At 43.1% G+C, this 6448-nt stretch overlaps 1 pseudogene; it reads left to right on the top strand.

Moving 5' to 3' along the window:
- Positions 1-398: 398 nt before the first annotated feature.
- Positions 399-2955, top strand: LOC116813831 (keratin, type II cytoskeletal 8-like; annotated as a pseudogene).
- Positions 2956-6448: the final 3493 nt, after the last annotated feature.

Raw genomic sequence — 6448 nt, 5'->3', positions numbered from 1 at the left:
TTCAGATTGGCAACTTGCATTTGAGCAGGGCCATCTGGTCAGTGCTGTTAGGAATACCTATTTTCAGAGTCATATTTTAACATAAGGGATATATACATATGATATCTTTGTGCTCACTATAGAATTTTCTTCTCTATTTTAAGTTCTTATGTTACCAGGTCTACAGGACAATGTGTTTGCATTTTGCATTGCTGGGTTGGGCATTCTGTAACAGTAGGCAGCTAGTCAGACATGAGCAGGGCAGGAGAGGCCCCCCCACCACAAAACCAGGAATGTCAGGCGACCATCAGGTGGTTGCTAACTGTCTCTCTAAGATAATAATTGTACCTAGAAGCAGATTCTGCACTCCTCAAATTTCCACTTGGTTTGACCTGCCTGCCTCCACTCTTGCCTTCACCATGTCCATCAGGGTGACCCAGAAGTCCTGCAAGGTGTCCATCTCTGGCCCCCAGATTTTCAGCAGCTACTCCTACATGTGTGGGCCTGGAACAACTCCTTGAACTTCTCCCGAATGGGTAGTAGCAGCAGCTTCTAGGGTGGGCAGGGAACTGGCATGGGTCTGGATGGAGACTATGGTGGGGCCAGTGATATGGGGGGCATCATAGCCATCATGGTGAACCAGAGCCTACTGAGCCCCCTTAAGCCAAAGGTGGACTCCAACATCGAGGCCACGTACACCCTGGAGAAGGGGCAGATCAACACCCTCAACAAGTTTGCCTCCTTCATCGACAAGATATACTGCTGGAGCAGCAGCAGAAGATGCTGAAGACCAGTGGAGCCTCCTGCAGCAGCAGAAGACAGCCCAGAGCAACATGGACAACATGCTTCAGAGCCACATCAACAACCTTTGGAGGCAGTGGGACACTCTGGGCCAGGAGAAGCTGAAGCTGGAGACAGAGCTTGGCAACATGCAGGGGCTGCTGAAGGACTTGAATAATAAGGACGAGGGTGACATCAATAAACATACAGAGATTTAGAATGTATTTGTCCTCATCAAGAAGGATGTCAAATGAAACTTGCATAAACAAGGTAGAGCTAGAATCTCTCCTGGAAGGGCTGACTGATGAGATCAACTTCCTCAGGCAGATGTATAAAGAGGATATCTGTGAGCTGCATTCCCAGATCTCATACACATCTGTGGTCCTGTCTATGGACAACAGCCACTCCCTGGAAATGGACAGCATCATTGCTGAGGTCAAGACCCAGTATGAGGAGATTGCCAACCACAGCCTGGCCAAGGCTGAGCGCGTGTACCAGATCAAGTATGAGGAGCTGCAGATGCTGGCTGAGAAGCATGGGGATGAGCTGTGTCACACAAAGATGGACATCGCTGAGATGAGCTGTAACATTGTTAGTGGCAGGAGGCAGATAAATCCTAGGAATACAGGGGCTGGTCCCTGGTGAAACCCGAGTTTCAAGCTGAAGACAGTTTAAAGCCTAGCTACAAGTCCCTGGAAAATCTGCAGACCAGATTGAGAACGTTTTCCCATTTGGCATGCTTTCCTCTGTTTGATCCCTACCCTTCACCTATTTTACACGTAGCTACTCTTCCCTAATTGGTTTTTTACACTGTTGTACCCACCTTTGAGTGTTGCTTTTGTTTTAGCATTTTTTGCACACTCACAAACCAATCAGCATGCACTCCCCCATTCTGAGCTCATAAAAGCTCTCTACCCAGCCCCACTGGGAGAGAGACCACCTGACTTCTGGTGGGGGAGCACCCTGCATACCCTCTCCACTAAGAGCTGTTTTGTCACTTAATAAAACTCTTCTCCACTCTCCTCACCTTTCAATTTTCAGCATAACCTCATTCTTCATGGATGTGGGACAAGAACTTGGGACTCACTGAATGTGCATAGAAAGAAGGCTGTAAGACTGTGACCCTTTGCCCTCTCCTGGTGGAGGGCAGCCATCCCACACAATGGGAAACAGTGACAGGTTTAAGCCAGTTCCAGAGCCATGGGAGGAAGCTATTAGCATGCTGTAACACCCCATCTAGGGTTTTGGGATCACAGGCACCCTGGTTTGGGTGCCACTGCATTCCCCTCATCTGAACACCAGAGTCCACCATAGGAGTTGTTTGTGACACACCTGGTCCAGCTGCAAATCCTGCTTGGAGCAGCTGGCCAGACCCTGCATTCTTGCTCATACACCCTCTCCTGCCAGGGGCTGAGTGCACAGTCTCAATGGCCATGGGATCCATGCCAGCATGCAAGCCAGGCATGGCCTGGTTGGCCGAGTAGACAGGGTGTCTGTCTCCTGTGGTGAGCCCATGCCTGAGCAGGGGCATCACCAGCCAGAGGTCTCTGATTGGCAAAGTGGCCGAGAAAAATCCTGTATCAACATCAGTGGGCTCCAGGCTGAGACTGAGGGCCTCAAAGGCCAAGGGGTTTCCCTGGAAACTGTCGTCATGGATGCCAAGCAGCATGGGGAGCTGGCTGTTAAGGCCACCAAGCTGTTGGAGCTGGAGGCCATCCTGCAGTGAGCCAAGCAGGACATGGCACACAGCTGCATGAGTACCAGGGGCTGATGAATGTCAAGCTGGCCCTGGACATTGAGATTGCCACCTACAGGAAGCTGCTGGAGGGAGAGGAGAGCCAGCTGGAGTCTGGGATGTAGAACATGAGTATCCATACGAAGATCACCAGTGTCTGCTCAGGTTGGCTGAACTTGGCCTACAGAGGCCTCACAAGCCCTGGCCTTAGCTATGGCCTGGGCTCCAGCTTTGGCTCTGGCACAGGCTCCTGCTTCTTCAGGAGTATCAGCTCCTCTAGGGCTATGGTTGTGAAGAAGATTGAGACCCATGATGGGAAGCTGGCCTCTGAGTTGTCTGATCTCCTGCCCAAGAGAATGGCCATGGCAGCCCTTCTCAGCCTACCCCATCCTGTGGCTGCCCCACAGCCTGTGGCAGAGGCTCTTGTTCAGTGGAGCACAGGGAACAGGAGACCCAACTGAGGCAGACACTGGCGGTCACTCCCACCATGGGTGGGTTGAGGGCTAAGGTCTTCACTGGGCTCAGCCCTAGCCTTCGGCCTACCCATCAGGGGAGTTCACTGCTTGGGGTACCCCCTGCCCATGCCTCCATCTATGAAACAATTCTTTTTCTTCCAAATAAAGCCTCAGCTAGCTCTGCCAAAAATACAATACAACACAGTACAATACAATACAATACAATACAATACAATACAATACAATACAATACAATACAATACAATACAATACAATACAATACAATACGTCTCAGCCAGTGCCAGGGAAAGGCAGTCTCCTGATAGATAATAACACCTGAAATGTTTTCAGCAGCTTCCTAATAAGATCTCAGGAGTTGAGCAAGTGGGCTCAAGCATGGTCACTAAAAGACAAAATAGTGGAGTTTAACTGGTTTGTGACCTTCTAGGAACATTCAACTGGTAGGGAAAGAATGCCTCTTGTGAGAATGCATACAACTCCAGTAAACACACTGTATATTAATTTATTAGCTATTTTCCTTGTCTTTAGGCTTTCCCTTTTCCATCATCATGCAAATCTATGCTTCCCAATAATTTTTACTTCGTGCCCCATGTAGAAAATAAACTTGCAAGGCACACTGGGATAAACAAAGACGTCCGCTCATATTTGAAGGCCTCTTATCTGGAAGGTTTTATTCTTTCTGGGGACTGAGGGGAAATATCTATTTCAAAGCAATTGAAACCCTTGCAGGCAAAATAACACGCTGCTGTATATTGATTTGGGAAGCTTTGCTGTAAACTAACACCAAGTTAATTTAATTACATTTCTGCTGTATACATTTTTAAATCCTACATTGAATTCTCATCCCTAAAAGAATAAAGTTCAGAGTTATCGTTTTACTTTTTTCTAATTTTATTTTATTTTTAAAGTTGTTACATAATAATTCTACACATTTATGGGGTATGTAATAATGTTTCAATACATATAATGTATAATGATCAGATCAGGGTAGTTAAGATAACCATTATCTCACACATTTAGCATTTCTTTGTGATGGGAACATTTCATATCCTCCCGGCTATTTGAAACTATATATTATTAACTGTAGTCATCCTGGAGTGCTATAAAACACTAGAACTTATTCATCCTATCTGACTATAATTTTGTATTGTTTAAAAAATCTCTCCCAATAACCTCTTTCTCACTCCCCTTCCCAGCCTCTAGTATCCTGTTCTACTTTTTACTTCTATAAGATCAACTTTTTTTAGCTTCCACACATAAGCGAGAACATATGGTGTTTAGCTATCCGTTCCTGGCTTATTTCAGTTAACATAATGTCCTCCAGTTCTATCCATGTTGCCACAAATGATGGGATTTAATTCCTTTTTATGGCATAATAACATTCTATTGTGCCTATATATATATATATATATATATATATATATATATATAGCATTTCCTTTTTCCATTCATCTGTTGTTAGACATCTAGGTTGATTCCATATCTTGGCTATGGTGAATACTGTAGCAATAAACATGGAGGTGCAGGTGTCTCTTCAATATACTGATTTCTTCTCCCCTGGATAAATGCACAGTAGTGGGACTGCTAAATCCCATGGTAGTTCTAGTTGTCATTTTTGTTTTAGGAGCCATCATGTTGTTCTCCACAGTGGTTATACTAGTTTAAATTTTCACAAAGATGTAAAAGTGTTCCCTTCTCGCTGCATGCTTGCCAGCACTTGTTATTTTTTGTCTTTTTGATAATAGTCATCCTAACTGTGGTGAGATGATGCTTCACTGTAATTTTTATTTGCATTTCCCAGATGATTAGAGATGCAATTTATATATATTTGTTAGCTGTTTGCATGTCTTCTTTTGACAAATGTCGTTTCAGATCATCTGCCCATTTTTAAATTGGGTTGATTTTTGCTGTTGAGATGTTTAAATGTTTATATATTCTGGGTATTAATCTTTTGTCGGATGAATAGTTTTCAAATTCTCCCATTCTGTAGGTTGCTTTTTGACTCTGTTGATTGTTTCCTTTGCTGTGCAGAGGTTTTCAGTTTGATATAATTTTATTTATTTATTGTTGCTTTTGTTGCCTGTGCTTTTGAGGTCTTATTCATAAAATCTTTTCCCAGGCCAATGTCCTAAAGCATTTTCCCTATGTTTCCTTCTAGTAGTTTTATAGTTTTGGGTCTTACACTGAAGTCTTTGAGTTGACCTTTGTAAAGGTTAAGAGGTGAGGATCTAGTTTTAATATTTTGCATATGTATGTAGTTTTCCCTACACCATTTATTGAAGAGACTGTTCTTTCCCTGATGAGTGTTTTTGGTACCTTTTTCAAAAATCAGTTGGCCATAATGTGTAGACTAATTTCTGAGTTTTCTATTCTGTTGGATTTGTTCTATGTGTTTGTTTTTATGTCACCACTATGCTGTTTCGGTTCCTACAGCTTTGTTGTCTATTTTGGAGTCTGGTAGTGTAATGTCTCCAGGTTTGTTCTTTTGGCTTAGGATTGCTTTGACTATGAGGGGTCCTTTGTGGTTCTATATGAATTTTAGTGTTTTGTTTGTCTCTTTCTGTGAAGAATGTCATTAATATTTTAATAGAGACCACATTAAGTCTGTAGATTTCTTTGAGTGAGATGTCATTTCAAAAGTATTAATCCTTCAGATTCATGAGCATGGGATGTCTTTCCATTTGTTTGTATCATCTTCATATTTTTCATCAGTCTTTGGCAGTTTGCCTTGTAGAGGTCTTTCACCTCCTTGGTTAACTTTATTTGTGTATTTTATTTTATAGCTATTGTAATTTGGTTTGACCTCTTGAGCCAAAATTTCTAATCTTATGGCTGATTTTTTATTTTTACAAAGGTGGTCTGGTCCCCAGCAAAGAGAGGGTTTGTTTTGGGGAGGGGCTGTTATCTTTGCTGTCTTAGTTAAATTATAAACTAAATTATTCCCAAGGTTAGTGTGACTCATGTCCAGCAATGACTAAGGGCAGCTTGAATATTAATGGCAAGATGAAGTTGGTGAAGTCAGATATTTTCCTAATTCTTAAAATGTTTGCAAATACAGTTTCAGTCCCCATTTTGGGGGTTTCAACACACCTTATTTTTAAGGTGTGAGCAACAGAGATGGGAAAAGTCAAACAACTGCTCTAACTTCTTCCTGCTGACAGGGTGTAGTGCGATAGGATTTGGCCCCAGAACAAGAGGAGTAAAACTGCCTTTCAGCTGCCTGCATGTATTTATAGGTGCCTGGTTGGGGTTCCAAGGCTTGCATGACAAAGACATTAGTACTCTCATCCACAGTTTTAGTAAAGCATTTATGTGAACAGCAGACTATAGGATAATGAGTCTTAATATAAGGAGTACAAATCCTAGCCTCAAAAAGTCTTTGCAGAATTAATCTGAAGCCCTGAGGGAGCCAGGTGAATAGCCCTGAGAACTAATCAGCCCTGTGGTCACTGGGTGAGAGAGATTTGGGTCAGAGGTT

This window comes from Hylobates moloch, unplaced genomic scaffold, assembly GCF_009828535.3.
Source record: "Hylobates moloch isolate HMO894 unplaced genomic scaffold, HMol_V3 SCAFFOLD_9, whole genome shotgun sequence".
Lineage (NCBI taxonomy): Eukaryota > Metazoa > Chordata > Mammalia > Primates > Hylobatidae > Hylobates > Hylobates moloch.
Note: the sequence above shows the minus strand (reverse complement) of the source record. Positions and strands in the feature narration are given on the sequence as shown.